Source organism: Struthio camelus, chromosome 1 (genome assembly GCF_040807025.1).
Source record: "Struthio camelus isolate bStrCam1 chromosome 1, bStrCam1.hap1, whole genome shotgun sequence".
NCBI classification, from domain to species: domain Eukaryota; kingdom Metazoa; phylum Chordata; class Aves; order Struthioniformes; family Struthionidae; genus Struthio; species Struthio camelus.
The window spans coordinates 193113339-193137178 of NC_090942.1; the positions used below are offsets into that span (position 1 = coordinate 193113339).

Consider the following 23840-nt stretch of genomic DNA (forward strand, 5'->3'; position numbering starts at 1 on the left):
CTTTCTGTTTGTTATTAGAACGCCAACATATGTAGTCCAGGATTGAAATTACTCAGGTAAAAAATACTGCTACAGTACTTTGTGTTAGCTTTACTCAATTTCTTCAGGCCATTTCTCTTTATAGCCTGGGCTGGTTTAGCAAGGATAGATAAAAATAGTAGGAAGAACTATATCCTCCATGATATACCATAGAAATTCCTTTCCCTATCTCCAACAGTAAAGACTATGGTTCATGGGAAATGTGGCATAATAAGGGAAATTGGATTGCAGAAGAGAAAAGGATCATCGGAAACCTGCATGACGTTTCCCGCAAAACACTGCAGCAACATTTCTGGATGATTACTTAATATTTAACCCCTGCCTATGGTTCTGACTGTCAAATCACATCAGTTTTGTTACAAGGATATGCTGGCTGCTTTCTTTACATGCTGAGTGTAAAGCTCTTCTCCATCCATCCCTTATAACTCTTCAGCTCTGCTGCTGGTGTCCGTCTTGCCGATCTCTTCATTACCTGCTTTGTATTCTGTCTCTGTCTCTTTCTAGGTTGTCCATTAGGAATGGAATAATTTCCAACTCTCCTTTTTTTTTTTTTTCCAAAAAGACTGTGATCTTACTGCACTGCATGCTAAAGATGCACTACCTAATGCCAGACCCCTGGAATACTCAAAAGCACAGACGGTTGGTTGCCCTTTTTCCTGACCATCTTTTACGGAAAGGAAGACGGAAAGGGAGGACGTCTCTTCAGGTTGGGCTTTGGCACAGCAGTGGGTACGCTGTCAAAGCTGACAAACTACAGACAGGGTAGGATATTAAGATGGTGTTCATCAAACTTCGTTTCAATCCTTGGCCCTATTTCCTGTACAGCAGGTATGAAATTTTCCTTCCTCACTAAGGTGTTGTGACAGTAAAAATACATTAATAATTGCTGACAACTGTTGTGGTAAGGGGCAGACAGAAAGGAGTCAAATAGTTTTTCAGCTCTGTACTTAAAAACTGCAACAGGGTTGAGCAGGAGGTCAGATTTTGGATTTGTCCTGCAAGGAGTGGGTGAGCAAAGCAGCTCACAGTAGCAATTAGCCATTTTGTTTAGGGCTCACGTGAACATGTGCAGACGCCTCAGTGATGTAAGAACGTGCAAAGAACAGAAACGTGGACAGCAAGCTAAGCTCTCCTGCTGTCAGTCCACTTCTAAATTTGAGTTTCCACAAGAATTTGCTTCCACAGCAAGATGGAAATCTGAAGATCATTTTACTTTTGTGTGTTACAATATCTGTATTCTTTCTGAAAGTTCAAAGAAAAGGCTAATAAATTTTTGTTAGGAGGAAAAAATCCTTTATTAAATTCTAATTGCAATGTTTAAGATATTTCTGCATTTTATAAACTGTGTTAGAAATAGAGAAAAAAAAAAGATAAATAGCAACAGATGTAGCTCTGTAGACTTCAGACCATTCCAAAGCCTTTGACAGGACAAACAACACTAACATACTTTCCAGGCTCAACCATCAAATGAAGTGTTTACAAATTAGAACATAATGGCCATAGCTTTTCTTTTTATAATAAAGCAGAAAAAAAAAAAAGGCTTCAAATTATGGAATATGTTATTGAACCTTAATTAGCCCTGACTCTTGGACACTTTGAAATCTACATTGAGATAAATAATATTTATGGGGTTTTTGTATGTAACAAATGCTTGTTTACAAAATGCACTGTAGTATGAAATCCTCTGTTCTATCATCAGAACCCAGACCATATAGTGACCAAAGCTGCAGTCTTGGTTGGCGGTTCCAGTTGAATAACTGGAACGGAGCATGGGTAATCATCATGTACGCACAACCAGCCACAAATGACAAAATGCTTAGCAATGTGTCAGGTTTGCACCGTCTCCATGGTTCTTTTCAGGCCAATGGCTGTCGGTGTCGCCGTGCGAGCTTTTGCACGGCAACGCTGTCGTGCTAAATACACAAACAACGGAGCTGCAAATTAGAAATGGGAGAACTGGACTCTATTTTAGGCTCTGTGAAGCACTGGGGAGCTTCCAAGGTTATCTCTGCATGGGAAAAGATTTCTTTTTTCCAGTGTGAAATGCCTTTGAATTTGTCAGAATTAGTGCAATGTCAAATGAAGTGAATACATAATCTGGATAAATGAATGCTGGAGCACTTTCAGTGTACCAAATTCTGCCACTAATTTGTATTAAATTGCAACTTGTCCTGTAAGAAATACAAATAGGCAGGATCTGGTCCTCAGATTATGTTTGGTATTTCTGACTTTTCTAGAAAAGGGTCTGTGTACAGACTGAATCAATCCTGATCATGTCAGAATTTAGTTTGCAAATGAAATAAATCCTAAACATGTGAATTTGGTGTTTCAATCGATCTTAATTGAATCAACTGACATTTAATCATTAGTGTACATCCTTTCTTGACTGTCTGGATTTTCTTCTCTCACTGTTTTCTTGACCAATATCACTGTATTTACCCTTTGTTTAAGCCTTACAGTGCTTGTGTCTTTTTCACCAAGTAGGAAATTAAACAAAATTCCTTGCTACAGAAAGAGAGCTCTGTCTCCATCCTTCCCATTTGAGGGTGCCATATGCCCAATTAAACCCTTCTTTTCACCTTGATGATTATTTTTTGTTAAAGATGCAGACGTCCAGAGTGTGCAGACTGAGCTAAAGAATTGAGATTGGACCTGGACCAGCAGAAGAGTCATTGTTCGAGTCGTGTTGGTACAGCTTGAGCAAACACTCAAAGCAGCTGGTCAGCTCCAGATGGATTTCATCTCCAGTCAACCGTTACATGCAACCTTGCTTCCAATGCCTTACCTCTTTCTGCCCAGGCCCTCTGTCTATTTTGATTTTTTTTTTCCCCAGCAATTCTCTTTCTCACCTCTCATCTTCTTTTGCGTAGTTAGTTGGATTTTGCGGCTATTTCTTCTTCGGCAGTAGATATGTTTTGTTTTTCCCTACCATCTTCTGAAAAGAATAAAAACAAGTGAGAGCAGAGCCCGAAGAACTCCCTTCTTTTCGCTCTGGTTCCCTGCTACTTTTTTTCCAGAGGAGAAAGGCAGAGAAGCGAGAAAAAGGAGAAAGGGAAACTGCATTTTAATCTGAAAATGAAAGAAAAACAAAAATATAATTCCTTTTGAAATCAAGCTAAAAATAATTTTACATTTTCCTGTGTAAAACTGATCCAGTAGCATTTCAATGACGTGATATTTCTTTTCTCAGTGAAGCCTGCTTTTTAGCTTTGGAAAGTGTTCGGTTTAATTTTTTTTTTCATCATCAAGTACTAAGCAGGTCTGCTCTTTTTCATATCTTCTGACAGCTGTAAGCCAGTTTTTTTTTCTGGGACCTGAGGCTGTGTGTGTGCTATTAGACTAAATGTGCCCAGGTCTATTCTCTGAGACTGATGCCAGCCGATGCCGAACAGCCAGTGTCTAGGCTAGTAAAGGGCCTCAGCACTCAGAGCAGGGAGGCCATGTGCAGACAGACTGACCAGTTGGCCCGAAATACTCTGGCTCCCAAACTGTCCCTGGGAATTGCTAGGGACACACTAGCTGGCATGGGCAGAAACTGCCAAAATTGGGCCATTCTAAGAGTTTAACAATAGAGATGATCCCTCTTTCCAGTACGAAATACCATTCCTAGGCAGCATTTGATTTAGTAGTGTAGACAAAAGCCAAGAGTATTCATGCTTTTCTCTAGGTCCACAAACTGCTTGGGACATGGTAGAGGACTTTAACTGCTAAAGTTGTAAGGAATTACTTATTAGCTAGTTTTCAGAAGCAAAGCAGCCTCTTTTCTGCTAGAGCTTGTACAAATATCAACCGAGGCTCAAAAGAATGAGATAAGGGGGTCACAGTCTCTGTGTGAGGACCACGCAACAGCAGAAGTTCACGCAGCAAACGTCTCTGTGCAGCAGCCTTTGTACTTCAGGAGAAAAGCCAGGGGCATAATGTTACAGACAAGCCCAAGCAACGTAGGCCTGGGCTGCGGATGTGTCTCCCAAACCAGGCATCAGTGAAAGATCACGCAGGTTAATTAGAAGGATCCGCATTAGAAGAGCCCCACGTAGGAGATGTCGTTTGCATCCCAACCCCACTATCACGTCCTGCAGAGCTTGGAACTGACTGACTTGCTGAATTAAGCCTGTGTTTATGTAAGTGATGCTTACTTATCAACCGAGAGAAATCAATATTCTCCTTGGTGATTATATGTCATGTGGTTGCATTGGCACCTGTGTGTGCTGGACCAGAGCGCAGCAGGAAGCTAGCGTCCAGATACTCCAGCATCAACCAGTCTTAACACCAAATTACTGTTATCTCCAGTGGAGAACAAACACAGGTGATATTCCCCACAATCACATGCAAAGAGCAAACAAAGGTCTGTTTTCACTAGGCAGCAACCCTGAACACTCGTCTGAATACCTGCAGGAGTCACTAACCATTAAAGTTTCTAGTCTCCGACATGGGCCAGAGCCAGTTGTGAACAAATTCTTCTCAAGTTACAAGTTAGTTAAAGCCACAGGATTAGCAGCACGGTTTCACTAGGCAATTGTGCTGGCCAGGTTAACTATTAATTAACCTCTCATTAGATGATGTCAAACTGTGGTACACAAAAGACAACTGGTGCAATTGTCATTAGGTTTTTTCCTAGTTGATTTTATTGATTATGCAGTAAAAAGATAAGCATGGCAGGATTAGATTCCATTTGATGTCCACTGAGGAAATAATTCATATTTCTGTTTTGTTCAGATCCTTAAGAGCTCCTACATCTCCATGAAGATTTATTTTCCTGTATTTATACCAGAAAAGAATATATTCCATCCTGTTGTGACAAGGCCCACATACTATTCCTTCAGGTAATCTTTGTTCTTCTTTCTCCCAGTCTTCATATTCTGTTGATAACATTTTGTTAAACAAGTTTTGAAATAAGATTTTACCTCCTTCTGGCAAGGACAGCACCTTCTTATTTGTTCTGTGAAGTGTCAGGCAGAGTTTTTCACAGCTGTAAACTGCTCATTCAAAATATTCCCCTTTCTGATGTAAAGCGTTGCATTCCTTACATTACCCCTGGTTGATTCATAGTGAGGGGAAGGGAATAGCTTATTAAATTGGGTTCTTACCGTTGCTTCTACCGCGAAACAATTCCATAATATTAGATCTGCAGCTATTTGTGGCTTCCTTCTGTCATTGGGACTTTTTGCAACACAGTAGTGTAAAATAAGAACACTGCTACTTCCTGTGTTTGTACTGATGACCTTTGAGGTGACCTTTTTAAAATTACAAGCCAGGGTGGTCCGCATGTCATCATTAATTCAGGTTAGCCAAGAACTGTCACTTCATATACCCGGCGTGGCCACAAAATTCTTGGACTGCCGAAGTCCTGGAATCCCAGGGCTTGTGTGGACAAGTAGGAACCAATTTTAGCGGTGTCTCCACCACCAGTGTTAGCAGGTTGTTTACCAAGTTATTTTGAGAAACTGATGGGAAGTTGAGGCACTGAGGGGATCTTCAGAATAGTTGTTTGTCACGTAGCATCTGTAGAATTTATTCTCTGCCAGTTGCCAGGGCTAGGTCTGTGAGCAATGCTGGCAGCATTAGACTTATTGATGGAGAGATTAAATACTAGTTTTGTAATTAGTGGGAGCATTTCTTTGTTTTTATTGCAGTAGTGCGTAGAGGTTCCAGCAGAGATTGAGTGCCTCTCTGTGATAAGCATTAGATTTATGTACAATAATAATTAAAGTTCTTGCCTCATACTCATATGAAGGTCATCTGAAGGATGCTGAGAGATTTCAAAACAAATAAAACAATTATGAAATGGATCCACCTTGAGCTGTTCAGCTCCCAAAGTTGCAAGATCAAGTCAGGACCACACACAGAGCTCCCCCTCTCCAAGTTGTTTATGAACGGTTTACAAGGGGCTGTTCCCAGGGGGTTACTACCACAGGCACTCCAATATTGTACCTACTTCTAAAACAGCCTCTGCAGAATCGTTACTATGAACAATTTTTTAGAAGTTACAACATAAAGACTTCACAGCAAGTTAACTACTCTCTAGTTTAGTCGAAAAGGGAACAACATAATTTATGTGCTCTGAGCTTTCTCGTGGATTAAATTTATCATTTGGTCAGTGGAAATGCCCCTGTTTGACAGATGTAGGCCATTATTGAACAGTTTGGCCTTCCAAACAGTGACTGCATTCTGAAAAGCACTTTTGGCTTAACCAACCTCAATTTTAGCAATCTGTAATATAATGTAATGCCTTGGGGGACCTTCCTTACACTGAAAAAGAAATCTTGGAGTAGACTACTCCTGAGAATATTTTAATAAATCAGCTGGTGAGAGCATTGTCAGTAGAAAAAACTGCCAGGTTAGACTCTTCAAGCCCTCCCCTCTCACTATGGTGAGAACTTTTGTTGACCCCTCCTGAAGATAATTCCATATACCTGTTTAAAACCTTAAAAATAATCAACCTCATGTCATGACAGAGTAGAGGGTGAAGTGCAACAGGACCGGTGCAAGAAGACTTCAGCTAGGGTGGGGGAGTGCATGGGTGTGCCCTTCTGGGCAAAAGTGAGTGTGTGTGGGATCTGTGCACAAGCCACCTGTCAAGAGGACTTGTTAGCAACATGGCAGTTTTAAGACGGTGTGGCAACATGGAAGGCATGACATGTACGTATATGTTTGTATGTAGAATGGGAACTGGTAAGGAAGGGTACACATCCGGCACAGACTCTTAAGCAGTGGAGCCCCATCCCTTATATCACGTCTGTGTCACATCAGGTCGTTGGACAGGGAGAGAAGCTAGCCCCTACAATATGGAGGAGTCTACAGCCAGGGTAAGTGGATGGAAACAAATGCAGAGGAGATCAAGCTTTTCCTCTTTTTTTCTTCACAAAAGGATGTGTTTCTGACAAGAAGGAACAGGGAAGTCTAACAGTTAGTGGCTATCCTGAACAATTTGCAGTTAGGACAACGGGAGATGTGAACATGGAGAATGTGAAGAAGAAACGGAAAAAAAGGGCCTAGTGAAAAGTATTCAATAAGACTTGAAAAAAATTTTAATAATAAAGGAATGGTAAAACTTGGAAGGGCTGGAAAGGAAGACAGAAGACTCAAATGTCTTAAGGCAAGGCAGAGATGGAACAGAACAAGTCACTGTAGATGGGGACAAAGGGAAATCTAATGATATAGGCATGAGTGACTTCAGGCATAACCCTGTCCTTACAGGTGACATATTTGCTGAGTCTGTAGCCAAGGTAGGCCTTGGTTTGGCCAAAAGCACTCCAGCGTGTTCCCATCCTGAACTGGAAGGGCTTTGTCCTTCCTTGCACAGTCTGTGGAGGGTGCAACACTTGGGGATCCTGACAGCATCCTCCCTGCTAGCTTTGTGCTGCTTGGACAGCCGGTGCTGCTAGCTTTGAGCATCCAGAGATGCACTTGATGGACAGCTGGAAGGAACTGAAGACCTAGCTAATCTTGCCGTGAGCACCAGAGTTGTTAGAGTAAGGCCATATATTCTATGACAACTGGAGTGAAACATCATCACCCATGTCACTGAGTGAGAAAAGGATACCAGCCTTGTCCAGAAGGAAGGAGCTGATGTTCAAAAACATGCAGGGCATCATGCTAACATATCTGATACTGGTGTGTTTGGCTGATGACCTAATGATACCCTTCAGGGTTACAATAATCAGAGGACATTGTGTACCCGCCGTTCTCAGTGTCCTCTGCGCTATTGGATGTGTCTTTCCCCCAGAAAGTGCTGATGACATTTGAATGGCAATTAACAAGGAGTGAACTGCCTGCCATACAGTCTTATTCCAGGATATCAGTGGCCATGATGCACTGTTGTGGATAGCCACAAATATGAGTTTAGTATAGCAGCTTATGGAGCTAGAAATCTATTTACTTCTGCAGCAGTAGAGTAGCTGGGGTACATTGACCCTCTAGAGTCAGTGGTTGCTTGTAACACCAGGCTGTGAAGTTGACTCTTCCTGTCCCGAAAGGAGTAGCCTGCTGTTATCTTCTTGTGCTTGGACCATGACCTGGTGTCATCAGTGGATGCTGAAAGTGCAAGGCCACAAGTGGTGTGAGATAACTTCATCACATTGCCCTTCCACAACCCTCATGAGCAGCAGCAAGGTCCTGGCATGGCAGATTGGCTGGAGCCCAGATGCAGAGTCTGGTGGGACACCGTGCGCTGGGGCTGCACGTGTGCGTGCAGCGAGGCAAGGGCAAAGCAACTCTCGCCACGTTCGAGGATATCTCGGCCAGTGTGCGGTGCGATCGCCAGGAAAGTTCACTGACAGAGGCCACCGAACCTGAGGTGGTCCTTGAAAGGCTGATGTGAACGCAGCTTCATCATTTCCTCTTTTGGAGGGGACCTTAACAGCCAGATGTAATCATTCTCTCTCCCTCTCTCTTCCTCTCTCTCTCTCTCTCTAGGTCTCAACAACAAAGCAGCAGCTTTTAACGCAAACATTCTGCTATTCAGCTTCAAGTTTAGGTGCAGATCAGCTCCAAATACTCTTAACATGGTGAGGTTAGCGCATGCATTAAGATATCTTCATACTTCTCAGACTCTGTCTTTCCTTTTTGCCTGTGTACCACAAGATCAAAGAATTTCTGGTGACCTTGACCACAGTAAAGGACTAAACTTATTTTACATCGAAGTAATCTTTTCTCAGGAGGATTGGCTAGCGTGCAGTCGCCGCTGGGATGGAGCATAGCAGCCATTTTGTATGCAGCAGATCTTACCGACAATTTTTAAGGAGTGGAGAAGTGGCAAATAACTTCCTTAATTGAAAATTATGTGGGAATTTCACAGTGTGCAGAATATAATTAACCACACTGGAATCTGGCCAGGGAACCAAGGTTAACACTGCTGTACTTGCAGAAGTGCCACTGGTAAAGCAACACCTCCTGAAAACCTTAGAACCTAATCCATTCCTATAAAATAACTAAAAGGCACGTCTTTGAAAGGTGGTGCACAGCTTTTATTTATATTTGGCCATGCCTTCATCACTTACAACTGAAACAATCAATCACTGCTATACACTAAAATCAGAAGTATATACAGCTCTTAATGACATAAATTTTTTCAGTGAATCAAAGTTGAGTTAGTATATTGCATTATGCCAAATCTTTCTAAAATTGAGCCAAAGTCATCTTATGTATGCAACACATTTTATCAAATGTGTAAGAAATATCTGGAAGAGAAATATTGTTTATATAGAGGGAAGGGGGAAAAAAGTAAAGTTGGCAGTGTATCATGCAAAAATTAGTTCAGTAAAAGGGGGGAAAAAAATGAAACTATGTGCCAGAGTTTCAGTCACAGTCAGATGAGCTTTTCTGAGTTTGCAAGTACTGTACAAATGTGAAAAACATGCACTTGGTGAAAGAGGAAGTGAAGAAGGAAATAGCTGATGGAGAAGTCAGGGCTGTTTATGCCAATGGTGACGCTGCAAGTCAGCTAGGAGAAAAGAAGCAAGAAATGAACTCAGGCTTCAAATAGGGATTTATATCCCTAGTTGCTGATCGTTACAGATTTGCTAGGCCAAAACACGGGGCAACTGTAGGTCTTGCTGCACAGATAATGCTATTTCTTTTCCAAGGGGAGCTTGATTTGCATCACAGCTGCAACTTAATAAACCAACAAAACTCTGCTGCACCCAGGGGTTTTATTTCCTTGGTGCAAAATCCAGATGGTGCAAGGTGATGATACGAATACTCCTACGAACCTATGCTTGTGGGTGCAGTGAGTGTTTAAATTGTTTTGGGACTGATGGTGTTGCAAGGAGAGGAAGACCTGTGACCTAATCTCTTGATTATGAGGCTGCCATCTTAGAAAGTAAAACAAGGGGAAATGCCCAAAATATGTAGGTGTGGTGCAGGTGTTCTTTCAGCTGAAGAGACACTGCAGTGTTAAAGCAGCGCTCTAAGAAGAGCATCTGAAGCGCTGGGGATAAGGTGACCGAGAAGAGGCAAATAAACTATCTCCTGCTGCTTGGTTCCCAGTTTGCTCGGTGAAATAAGACTCTGTTTATATTCTTTTAAACAAAATCGTATTGCATCAAAGAAATATCTGGAATTATCATTAATTTCTCAGCCCTTTGGGAAGAAAAAGACCCTGAATATTGACCAACTGCTTGGGTCAAAAGGCAACAGTATATGGCTTTATGGTACACGGTGAGAGTGTTTGCTATTTGGTGTTTTCTGTTCAGTTGCCGAATGCTTCGAGTTTCTGTGATGGAGGCTTTATACTGTCTCTGCCTTTTTTGTCGGCATTATAAGGCTTTTATGCTGCTGATGGAAACTTCTACCCTTGTGGATGAGCAGTGGTGAAGCGAACCCACGCCCCTGCCATGGCAAATACTAGAAGGGACTACTCCACATCCTGTTAAATCAAAAAAAAAAAAAAAAAACCCGGTCCCCGATTGAAAAATGCAGCATTTCCCTGCAACCTTCCCTTTGTGGGGACCGTTGCTGCAGCGGGAGCTGCAGGGCTGCTGCAGAAGAGCAGGATATGAAGGAGCACACAAACCTGGAGCCATTGCTCAGGCAATGCCCGCATTGACCGGCCCCTTAATGCAAAATCACTGTGTCTTTGAACGCAATTTTTACACAGCATCCTTCTCCTTGACAAATCCAAACCCTTTCATCAGTGATGACTGGCACCAGCCCCCTGTGGCTCCTCTTGGACCGGATTCAAGAAGTATGTTTTTTTTTGCTGTAAATCTTTCTACCCTACTCCACTACCCCCTCTCCCGCCCTGACCTTTTGAATTTTTCATTGATTTAATACCGTTCTCCCCCCTCATCCCCCCCCCACCCCCAGGCTATCAAACCGCTTTTCCCCGAGTGCTGGTTGCTCCAGCAAAACGGGCTCAGAAGAAAAATGGTTCCATGCTGAAAACCTGAGGTGGTTATACACCAGCACTGTGTATGGATTGAAAAGCTCTGAGTTGTTATAGCAGCTGTCCCAGCTGAAAAAATGTCAGGGAGTGGGATCATTTTCTGTGTATTTTATGGACAGGGAATAGGCCAGGTTCCCTGTTATTTGAGTTACTCTGGGGTTGCTCAGCCAACCCCTACACTTTGCAGGATAGTAATCGGATCCCCAGTGCCCTTGAAGTATGCTTGCACTCATGTAGAAAGCAAAAGCTTTATGCCAAGCGCTAAATGAACTTTTAAGTACATAAGTCTTTTTTGTTCTTGTAAAATCTAGGTTTGATTCCATAAAAACACTTGCACACCTATTTTCTGGGGAGTTTGGTGCAATTTTTTTCTGGATTAAAGCAGAGTGAGCTATTTTCAGAGACTAAATCGCTCTCCCCTTTCTTTTTTTGTTTTCTGTTTGTGATTAAGAAAGGATTTGGTTATTGCTAATTGTTTAAAATGGGTCAACCACACTTGCAGCGGTATTTTGCAAGCACCGGGTCGTTTGCTCTTGCTTTGCTGTGGCCAACGTCTTTCACAGAAAGTAAGGCCAGAGGCGACCAGTTGAGCCGCCAGCCTGACCCCCTGCGTAACACAAGCCATTAAATTTCACCCATTTGGCCTCCTGTTAAGCCCAGTAATGTCTGATTTAGCCTTGGCTAAATCGCAGAACCCAGAAATGGATCCAGTCTGGATGTGAAGACATCCAGGGACGCATACTCTGACACTCCCATGGTAGTTTATTCCAGCGGTTAAAAATTGTGCCTTATTTCCTATTTAAACTTGGCTGGGAGCTGAATCCAGACCTTGGTTCTTGTTATGCCTTTCTCTGCCAGGTGACAGAGTGCTTTCGTATAAGGTATTTTCTCTCCGTGAAGGTACTTATCCACTGAAACCAAATCACATCCCAATCCCTTTTCTAGCTTTTTTTTTTTAAATTAATGTAAACAGGTTGTGCTGTTTAATTTTCTCCCAAAAAGGCGATTTATATTTCCTTTTAAAACATTTCGAAGCTCTTTTGGCATCCTCTCAGATATTTGACTATCCTTTCAAACAGGCAGACAGCAGACCTGCAGGCATTCTAGTTCCTGTCTTGACAGAATGTAGGTAAAAATTCCTAGTTCTAGGTACATTTTTAAAGTCATTTTAAATAACCACCAGGGTTTCGTGGTTGTTCCGCTGGGTGCAGAAAAAAAGCGGGAGAAAGACGAATCCACCTTTACCACCAAATAGCCGGTCTGCTGGAAGACAGGGTGCTTTTCAAGGGGAGCGAGGGGGGAAGTTTCAATTTCCTGTCCCTGCTCGCAAATTGTGGGGTGGAAACGTGGGCTGAGGCCTACTGTGAGCATCATCTCAGCACCCATTCGTAGGCGATGCCTAGGCGCTTGCGGTTCTCTCCTCTCGGCCAGCTGTTTTGTCCTCTACCAGGGCCCAGACTGATGGAACTGCTGACCAAACTTTTGTTCTGCTTGGCACAAAAGCTTTTGTTGAAACCTTTGTTCTGCTCTCACCCGTGAGAGGTTTAAAAACGTTTCTGATTGCTTGTGCAGCGAAAGAGAGCAGCTCAGGCACAGAAAGCTAATCGTGGTCATCTTCTGGAGTGTCAGCAGGGAGGGCCAAGCCAAGAACCTCAAGGAGCTCAGTCCCTGCTACGTGAACAAGGTGCCCTTGGCTGTTCTCATGTGGATTTCTCCATCGTAAGATGGAGCCATGGTGCTAATTTATCAGCCATGAGGAGCTGTTAGCTCTCATATAACAGCCAGACCACAACGATCACGTTTTGGGGTCAGAGCATCCTTTTGCGACTCTTCTGCTTGACCTAATCATCACAGAATTAAGGGGCAAAGCTACTTGATGAGGAAATTTGATGATAAAATCTAAAAAGCCTGTTGGCCCTTCCTGCTGTCAGCTTGCTCCATATTCTGTGTAGCGAGGTGCCCAGCGCAGCATCCGGCTGCACGAAAAGGTACTGCGTTACTCCCAAATCTCTGATGAAAAGTGAGGTGAACAGTATCTAGCATAACCGTGATCAGCGCAGAACTGAGATGCACCTGTATAGATAGTTCTCCTACTGATAACTACTTACGGGGATGTCATTTAGCCAGCATTTGGCCCTGATATGGTAGCCCTTACTGACTGCGTATGATGCTAATTCAGGGAACTGAACATACTCTAGAAGTGCCATGTATATAATTCAGCTGGACACTTAACAACCTAATAAACACCAACCCAACTTTGTTCTTAGGATGACAAGACCTTTTCCCTGTGAAACCGTACTGATTACCAACAATTACCCCCTCGTCTTTCAATTCCTTGTTGACAGAATCCCTCATTGCTGACTCATAAATATAGCCGAGAATTAATATCCAGTTACCCAGACTCCAGATACTTGTGCCACGCGGCCTGCCTGTTCTGTATTTTGGCACTTTGCAGTAGGCCTTGAGCCTTTGGAAAGGCTCCAGCATTCAAAGAGACATCAGAAATGAGTATGAGTAAGCCAGTGATTGCAGTAAGTGGATCTTTAAGGACTCTTAGGTGGAGGTTTTATGGGCTTTCTATTAAAAATGCTTCTTGCTAGTAAATCTTCAACATCTTTCTTGCTTGTGAATGGACTCAAATCTTTCTTATTTTACCCAGATGATATGAATATATCATTCATATTTTACTATGCTTTGCATATATAGGGCAGAATTGTGTGTCACACACACTTCTGCCTCCTTCCGTATTTTTCTGCAGTTTAGGCACTATTTAGAATGGTTTTTTAAATACTGCACGGATTTATTTTTTTCCCAAATACCCTTTCTTCTTCTTCTTAGCCCTGAAAACTGTGTAGTTTTTCCTGATATCTTTAGTCTACCATATCAATTTTCTGTATTTCAGCTTTTAATTTATATTAGTTGCTCTTTTCCTTCCTCATCCATCTGGCATATATTTCTCCTTTATTTCTAGCTTCAGCTTCCTGTTCATCAGAATGAGCTTTTAGTCAAAAGTTATTATCTTTCTCGATTATGAAATTATGCATCTTGGCTATCTAAGAAATTCCTTTGGGAAACACACTCACCATTTATATTTTTCTTTCTCTGTTTTTAATCTCTGATCGGTTTTGTTTCTGGTTTTCTTCTTCTTTGGAAAGATCTTCTGTGGTACTGAATATGTTTTGTGTGCATAACTATGCCTATAAAACTGTATTTAAATATGTTACTGGTCCAAACTACCTTTTTTGGTCTATGCTGATTGTCCTTTTGATCAAGATGGCTGTTGTAGTTCACTGCCTGTCATTTTTACTTATAAGAATGTTTAAAACAGAGTTGACTTGTATTTTGTACAAAGCATTTTGTATTAGAAAATTGTCATCGATACTTTGAAGAAATCCTGCTGATGTCTTACTATGGGCTGTGTGGGATCTCCTGCACGCATCTATCAAACTAGGGTTTTCCTACTCTCTATACTGATTCATTGGTTTATCAGAAACTTTCACCTCTTTTGACAACTCCCTTCTGGCTGCTTGCTTTATGGGATTTGTCACCTAAGTCACATGCTTTTTTTTTTTTAATTCCTGCTCAAATTGTTTTGAAAGTGGGAGTGAAGTATGTAAGATATTCCAGTGGGAAAACGTCTGACCCAGGCAAGGAGAAGCTGCATGAAGATGGCTTTGCTGCTTCTCCTCCCTTGCTCTTCCAGGCCCCTGCAGGATCATTTCAGTGGAGCAGTTAAACACTTTTCCCACAGTTACTGCTATGTCATTCAGCCCATTCTTCATATTTACTGGGCCACCTGAAAGCTCTCCTGTAAGAATAAATAGAACAAATACCTCATGTAGAGTCTTGCATATAAATTTCTATACTCACTTGCATCTTTGCTTATCTTTTTTTTTTTTTTTTTGTTATAAGCTGTAAAAATGCCTGGATCTGGACTGCAAGCAGTTGCCTTCTCGCTACTTCAAAAGAGCATGTTATTCATGTAATGAATAGGGTTAATACCGACTTGACAAAACACTGGGAAGTACGCTGCTGGGTGCAATTCTGTACCGTCAGGCAAGTGGACTGGGTGGGTGACCTAATGCAGTTCTTTCATCTCCAGTTACTTATGATTTTCAAAGCTAATTAAAACCTCACTAGCTAGTGGGGGAAAAACATCACAGACAATTCAAATAACTTCTGTTAAAAATTTCCATTTATTTTTTCCACTTGTCCACTCCAATTTTTGACAAATATCAGTTAAAAACACCTTTAATTACAAAAGAATCCAACTATAAAACTACAGGACAAACAAACAAAGCCATTTACACAGAGCAGCTTGCAATAAAAATGCAAAGGCCAGGAAATAAATTATTTGACTTTATTAAGGAAAAAGAAAGTCATTTCTGTGGTACTGCAGCTATGAACCGTTGCTAGGGTCTCTGGGTATGCTGGGGTAGTGATCGTGCTGTCAGCTAACCTGGGCGCTCCCTGGGCTCACACCAGATTTGGACATGGGAACGTGTCTAGTGGTGATTTTTTTTTCCCCATAAGCCATCCTTCAAACTTTCACTGAGCATCTGCTTCATCTTAACGGCTTACTGGGAAAGGACAGCCCAAGCCTCACTGCTTTAGTGTCTTGCTCATGTTTGCCAGACGCCTGGGGCATTAGCAGAGGCAGCTGTGACATCCTCCACGGGTAGGCGGAGCTTAATTTTCCCTAAGCAAGGTGAGGACGGCAAGGAGCACCAGCCTACCAACATAGCCTTGCCTGTCACAGCTGGCAGGCAGCTGCAAGCAGGACGTGAGTTCCAGGACTGGTGTTAACTCTGGAGCCTAGTGATGGACACGCTGCAGTGGTCAGCACTGAAGTACAGACTTCCTGCCTAATGGTCTCACTCACAAACCCAAATGATTTCTTATGCTTCCTGATGGCATCAAAATCTTTGAGTGGCTAGACATGATCCTCACGGAAAAAATGTCATGAACTACAAAAGTGACTGCAACCTTTAAAAAGACATTAACACAGAAGGGGATAGGATGACAGAATAATTTTGGCTGTAAGGGACCTCTGAAGATCATGCGGTCCAACCACTGCCCAAAGCCTCTGAAGTCAGATCCAACTTTGGTGTTAGAGCGGGCTGCTCAGGGTCTTGTCCAGTCAAATTCCAAATATCTCCAAGGATGGAGACTGCAGAATCTCTCTTGGCAATCTGTGTCAGGGTTTGACCTCCTCACGGTGAATTTTTTTCCCCTAAAATCCAATTAGAATTTGCAGTATGTTGCTAATTGTGTCCATTGTCCCTCATCCTTTCACTTGCACCTCTGAGAAGAGCTAAAATATCAAAGTAAATCATACTTAAAAAATCAAAGCAGTAGTAATAAAATCATAATAAAAATAAAATTAAATAATTCAGACAACCTATTCACTGCATGGAAACTTTCTGTTTAGTGATAAATGCCCCTGAGTGTCTGTTATCACTACAGTGATGTGCTATCCAGGAACAGTGCAGCAGTACTGGCACTCACCTTATTGAAGAGAATATAGAAACTGTGAAGTGTGAGATCAGTTAAAATATAATATAGGAGATTACAGTTGGTCACAGCAGATGATTAGCAATTATCTCCAAGAGTAACAGCTGCCTTCAACCCAAGGGTATGTTCAGGACAAAAAAACTCCTTTTGGCATCGATGCCAAAATAGGAATATATTTGCTTTAAAAACTAATCTCCAACTGCTATTTTTTGAGCATGTTATCATAATGCACTCAGATTTGCAATTCACCCCCAGTTCCCTGCATAGAAAATACAACAACAAAATGCAGTATTTCTCCTTTAAAAAAATACAGTAATTTCATGTTAGTGGCCTCCCGGATTTTTAAAAAGTTGCTATTGTGCATTATCCCATTTAAAGTCTTTTGCTATAGCAGCTACTCATGAAGAAATGCTTTATTGTACAGTTTTCAGTCACTTGCCTGTGGGGTTTACCAGTTCACCAAATGGACAAAAGCTTTATGGATATTCGGAACCTGAATCCTCTTCGCCGGGTGTACTTCTTAATTCATTACCTGTTTTCAACACCATAAGAAGAGACGATGCTATGCTCCGCAACCAAATCAGTAGGTAATGCCTTCTAGGCAGCCCAGATAAGCTCCACATGGATACAGCACTGGCTGGGGGTAGGTTTGGTACCAACCAGGAGTGGGCATCTGTGCCTGAGGTTGGTGGTAACACTCGCTCTAGGGCTGACAAAGAGAAAATGGCGTATTTGGGGGCAGGATACATCTCATCCTGAAGCAGGACCCTTATATAGGTGCCATAATTTGCCTCCAAATGTAACTATTTCTCCAAGGGACCCAAGGGTGACGAGCACTGGGTCAGCCTTTCGAATTTAGCTGGGATGAATCTGGCCGTTGGGACCAACTCTTGGATTCAGCTGGGGGAAAGGGAAATGAGAACGCAGCTCTGCTTGCTATGGCATGACCCTCAAGACAGTCAGGAGGGTTAGATTATGGTCTTTGTGAAATGTCGGAAGCAAAAGAGGGGTAAAAAGTTCAGGTCCACCTGGGACAATAATTCTTCAATTTTTTGCCAAAAGAAAAAAAACGAGAAACATATTTGGGCTCAACCCAGATCACTTGCTTGGTTGCAAAATGAAAAGTTTGGAGGTCATTCATGTCTTTTTTTGAACATATTTTTCTTTTACTGCTGGTCAAATCTGACACAACAAATTTTATTTTGAAAAGAGAAAAAACAAAATGTCTTTTTTAAAAAGTTAACCTTTTTTTTTAAAGTTTCCCTTTATTTTCCCAGCAGAAATTTGATTAACCAAATTCTACTCAAATTCATTTTGGATCATCTGAGACCAACTTGCATCATGTGAAAAAAAATATTGCTATAAGGATAATAAGGAAATATAAGGTATTTCTTATAAGGAAATGCCAAGGAGAGTGTAACATGTAGAAAGGACATCCTATAAGAGCATCTTCAAGCAAATATTTTCTCATATGGGTGGAGAGCTTGGTTAATATTCTTGGGAGACTCCATGTGTGTGGGGAGCTGTAGGTTGAGGATGGAGACAGTGTGAGAAAAAAACAGAAAAAATAAAGCTGGTATCTGTTGTCAAGAAGATAAAAAACTCGTGGTGGGTAGGGGAGGGGAGGGAAGGGGAGGTTGTGTAGGGGAGGTTGTGTAGATATGGATGAGGATCCTTGAGGAGGCTATAGGAGGACTCCACAAGAGTAGGTGATGCAGTTAAATCCACCAGAAATAGGCAGTAGCAGGTACCAGGTTGTGTGTGGACTGTGGGTAAATGCAAGAGAGTCAAAACAAAGCCAGCTGGGCAGGGTAAAAGGGAACAAGATGGTAGATGATCATGGGCGGTGTTAACACTATAGTCTCATGCATAGGCCGGGGCACTGACAGTGGTTTGGACTAACATTTCTGCTTCATCCTGGACTCCCTGAGAGTGGTCTTTACCAGAGCACTTCTGATAGACTCACCACGCCTGGTGAGTCTAACAGAGCAGGACTCACACACGTCTAGGTAGCCCAAGAGCTCCTTGGAGGCAAGAGCACCTTGTTACGGGGGAGTCTTTCAGACCATGGCGGGAGACAGTAGGGACTTTTTGGTTTGGGAGGTCCTTCAGACTATCAGAGAGAGACTGCAGGGGCATTTTATACAGGGGAGTCCTTCAGACAGTCAGGGTGGGATGGGGGTACTGGTCCACCATCATCATCAGGGGCTTGATAAGTGTCTAAGCACCTCTGTGGATCCTAATGGTGATTTCTCTGGGACTCCGTTCTCCATCCTGGCATGGAGGTGGTAGCCTTCACTGTTGTAGGGTGTGCTTTGGGGGTGAATTTAGTAAAGCTTATACTGTCATGTTAACAGGGCTAGAGTCATACATCATACAGGCTTCTAGGATAGTGGAAGGGTGCTATATTAGAGCTGCAGAATACATTGGAGTGCATTTAAGAAACTGAAAATCTGTACTTTAGAAACAAGCTAGAGTTGAAGGAAGATGATGGAGAAGGCTACTTTCTGCAGAGATGTTTTCTTGTTACAAAAAGTGTGGAAAACCAAGGTGCCCTGAAGATTTACTAAGTATACACAAACCTCCAGTCAACAGTGGTCCACAGTAAAGACAAGTATCTCTTATAGCATGTGATTAATTTATATGTTGATTTTCTCTTGTGCGTATTTACATATTTAACATTGCCTGTAGCTATTTCCATGGTAGTTTAGAAAGTAGCATTTCTGAGCAGCCTGAATTTATGAATTTTTACAATTGATACATTTATATGACTGCTGGTCAAAAAACTTCTGGTTATTCATAGTTTTGTAGCCTATTGTTGCATTCAAAGTAATGTCTTTGTGCATATTCTGAACAGGAGTAGGATGAATAAGACAGTAATTACCTATTAAATAATAGTATACTTGAAGGAGAGCAAAACTGGAAAGGGGTTTGTGTTAGAGTATCCTCAAGAAAGAGTTTACTTTTCTCTCACTTTATTCCTTTTGTAGATACTTTTGGATGGATTATAACTGCCATTCTCCTGAAATAGTCCCTATTTCTGACAGATTTTGGGTCAATTTGTTAATATCAGTTGTGTGGTGATGGCCAGCTTATGGAGAAATACCAGGGCTGGAAATTCAAAGGAAAGAAAACATGCTTTCTGTTCCAGGGTGTGCGCAAACACTTATGGGTAAAATAGAGCAGAAGGGCAAGAAACATATAAATTTTTTGGCCTGTCCCTCCAAATTGTTGACTGATTTATGTCAGGAAGGCAGCAGGATATGTTCCCATGACTTTACAAGCTCACATGGGAGAAGGAGAACGTTTTCATTTAAATTCAAAGGTTAGAATTAAACCTGATAGGAGATGGTTCAATACTACTGAAACCACTCCAGTACAAGAAGAGGTAAGAATCACATGGGTTTCTCCACCTTTTTTTTTTAGTTTTAGTTTGAAGGCTGATTAGACACAGAAGCTGCATGTTTTAACACTGGTAGCGCCTGGCTCCGAACCAAGACTTGTCTGAGTCTGCTCATCTCTCACACAGATCAGGATGTGCAACATTAACCTGACAGATGTAAGAAGAAATGTATCTTGGAGTCATTTTTAAATGTTCCACAAAGAAATTGAGCTGTTTTGAAAACTGGTGTAACCAAAATCCAGAGCCCTTCACAGAGGGATGTCTTCAGTGTCCAACAACAGGCCAGGCAGCGACTTGCTGGCTGGATCTCTACTTGTTGCAGGTGACTTGACATGAAGAGGGGAAAGACCTACCTTTTGTTTTGAAAGGCACTTCTCCTGGTGCTCCCATGCTGTATGTCTCTGACTTCACTGCTTCACAGTGGCCACTTGAGTTGATTTTGGACTGGGAGGCAGTCTATATTATGTCTGGGACAACTGGGCATACCCCAACAAAAATAGCTCTTACACATTTTTAAAGTGTTTTACTAGAGGGCAGGGGATTTACAGGAGGGAGAAGGGCTGATTTCGTCCAGAGAAATGCTCTTTTACAGCTTGCAGCCAGCTGGATGCTTGATGGGCTGCTTCAAGTTGGAAAGGAGGGAATAAAATAATCATCCTTCCCTAAAAATTAAGGATCCTAAATTGATTTTACTTAACTTCCAGCCTAAATGGAGTGACTTATGATTTACAGCAAGATGAGATCAGAATCAGGCCTGAAATCTTGATTTGGCCTTTTTTTATGGTAAAAGCTGTTTCCATCACTAGATGTCATGGACGTTTCTGGGTCCCATTGGACCCAGGGTTGTGGGGTGTCTGCAGCATTTTTCCATGGACAGGGTATTTTTCTGGGCAGAGGTTTTATTCCACTGATCGTTCAATAGCCTTAGTGATACTGAACTTACACAGTCTTACAGACTTCATATTTTTGGGGTAATTTGGCTAGTGTGTGCTTTTCTGTGGCCTTTAAAAGAGATTTTTGGTGGTAGTGCTTGGTAAGAGAGTTAGATTTCCAGCTCTGAAAAGCAGTCTGCTTTGTTATAACACACCGTTATGGATGTGGAAATTTTCTTTTTACTGCTGCAGTGTTTCGGGATAATGTGGAAAGGACAATAGTGGAGGAAAAAAGATATGCTGATCATCAAATTTCTGCTTCTTCACTGAGGCTGCTTACTTGTGTTTTGATTCCAGCAGGTCTTGACTCATAGCTGTTGTCCCCCTGGATTAAATTGTCCTTTGGGCTATATGATTTACACAAAACAAAATCAACTCAAATAGTCATTCCATATGCAGCTTTTAGGAGATGCTTCGCAGGTCAGATTTATGTGTCTGCTACTTCTTTTTCCTTCACGTTGCATAAAGGAAAGGCAAGGCAGTAAGACTGTACTAGAGAACGAAATGGATACAAAGGCTTTGGAGAAGTTTGGCAGAAATGCAAGGGTAGAGGAACACATATGGCTGCTAACAAAGGTGCTCCGGATAACTGTTCTTTGGCTTCATATTATACAGTTTTTTACAGAAAGCAATAATCTCTGACACCTTCATCACAAGGGGTGCAAGTCAGTGTATCATGGTAAAGTGTGTAGTTGTCTCTCATCAAAGTATCTGTGCAGCTCACGGTGATTAAAATACAGTTCCAGTCTGTATCAACTGGTGTACTGACTAAAGAAAGGTACCATGAGGAAATAGGTGCTTAAACAGCTTCACCACAGCCAGAGACCCTGCATGTGTTTTCCTGCCCCTCCAAGAACAACTAACAGGCCAGTGGTCAGCAAATGCATTTCAGATACAGAGTTCAAATCTGAGAACTACAGAGGCAGCACTGCAGATCTCATCTTCCACATCATATGCGATTGCTTTCACCACTAATACAGGACTGGCAAGCCTTTTTGGCACTCAGTAAAAATTTCCTTTCAGATAGAAATATTATAGGTCATTGGTGTCCTACCAGTGACCTGACCTGATGGCACCAATGGATCACAAGGCCTTTATTCTGGAATCTTTCTCTCCTCAATGCTTTGGTTTAGTTTCTATGAAGATTTAAAAAAAAAAGAAAGAAAAACTTTAAAATCTCTGAACTTTATGTCGAAGTTGGAAACCATTTCCTACTCACTCTAGGACCGTTATTGTCTTATGAGACACCAAGGCCCAGAGATGCAAAGAAGTAGCTGAAGTTCTCTAAAGAGAGATTAAGGCTGAAGTTGGCTGCCCAAGTCCCAAAATGCAGTCCTCAATGCCTATACCCAGTTCTTTACTATTAGCGGCTTTTTACCTGTAAATCCTAGAGTGCTGCTACTGTGTGGGCCTTCATCTTGTCAGGGTTGCATGGCTGGGTGACTGTTTCATGAATAAATTCGTCAGATGTCCCTCTGAATATGAAGAGGAACATGACCTGGCAGATGTGCTTCGAGAATGCACGGTTGAGCTCCAACTGGTGCTGGAGGGATTTGTGCACACTTCTTCCATCTCTCAGGACAGCGCCATGATCCCTGTGGGTGCGGGAGGGCGTCAAGCAGTGTCCTCTGTCTCGTTATGAGGCTGCAGGGAGAAATGCAAGAGCTGTTGTGCCACAGAAAGAGGGTACTTGTCTCTTCAGCCCAGAGATGAGACCTCTCAGCTGGAGGTTCGGGGCCCTGGGGTGGCTTATTCCTTTGGCATTGAATGATTGTTGGATAAAATATATGAACTCTTTGGCAATGGGGAACGCACTCTGAAGGCTTCTGTGTTTGTTTCTAGCATTAGCCACTGGACTTCTCTGTGGTTGCGATTCATCTCCTCTAACTGCAGATGTCTACATCTGAGCAGAGCAGAGGTGGATATAGATATTGCCTGACATTATGATGAGATTTACCAGATGCATTGAGTGACATGCACCATTATGCCCATGCACAGATCAGGGTGAGTGAGGAGAAACAGGCCTTCTCTGTATTTCTGTTCTTCTCTACTTGTTACTGGATAATTGCCAGGTATGTTCACGCAATTAATTCCAAGTTAATGCAGTAGAGCAGCCTCCTTCTGTCTAGCAACCACCTTACACTTCCATTAAAAAAAAGAAAAACAAAAAAACTACTGCCATCTTGTGTCCCACTGGTGTTTACCAGTTGGAAGGTGAAGAAGGAAAGAGAAATAAAGCCTTTAATATTTATATTTAGATACACAATAGTCCGTTGTTTTACAAAACCCTATAATTTTGCTCTTACAATGTTGGTTCATCAGAAGTATTGGGGACCCTACGGGTGACCCTCATGGGAACTGGCTGCCACAGGGAGCCAGCTCTGACCTTTGTCTGCTGGCACTTGTGCACCCACTGGCATAGAAAACTGGCTATTTTGCTTTTCAAACACACAGTTTCGCAATGGTTTTGCAGACTACTTCCAACTGTGATGTTGATCCCAGTCATCTGTGGGCTGCAGATCGAGTGACAGCACAGTGAAGGACTTTGTCTTTGAAAGCAACAGTTCAAGAGTTGATCTGGCTGAAATTTTGTGTTGTTTTTTTCTGCTGAAAATGCATTTTTATGTCAATGCAGTTTTCTGAGAAGGAAAGTAGAAAAAAAGAAAACATTTTGACTCAACATTAAAAAATAATCTTGGGTTTATTTGAGATGTCTATTTTTAGAGGCTGACCTAGCCTTAATTAAAAAAAAAAAGTACTTCCCCTTCCTCTCTCCCCTCCCTGGGAAAACAAAAGGCTTTGTATTTACTTTTATTTGAAAGAAACGTTTTGTGAGATGGCAGTTTTGAAGTGCTTTGTTTTGGGTGGAGACACTGAAAAATATTTGGTTTTGGTCAACCCCAAATAATTTTTGGACATTGAGATGAAAAAAGCAGTTATTTGCTTAGCTCTTGTCGTGAGTTTGAATCCTGGTGCTGCAAGTAGGTACGAAAACAAAAAAGGAAGCTCTGGAAGCTCTGTGCTGTGTTTCAGCTGAACATGAATATCTGCAGTGGTGACTTAACCA

The 23840-nt window shown here is 42.0% G+C and overlaps 1 long non-coding RNA gene across 1 annotated transcript in view; it reads left to right on the forward strand.

Moving 5' to 3' along the window:
• The window catches only part of LOC138065585 (uncharacterized), a 37972-nt gene that overhangs the window by 1355 nt on the left and 12777 nt on the right, over window positions 1-23840 (forward strand). The window contains exons 2-3 of the long non-coding RNA XR_011138631.1: window positions 602-867; window positions 4756-4862. This is a non-coding gene — a long non-coding RNA (uncharacterized lncRNA). The remainder of the gene's footprint in view (window positions 1-601; window positions 868-4755; window positions 4863-23840) is intronic.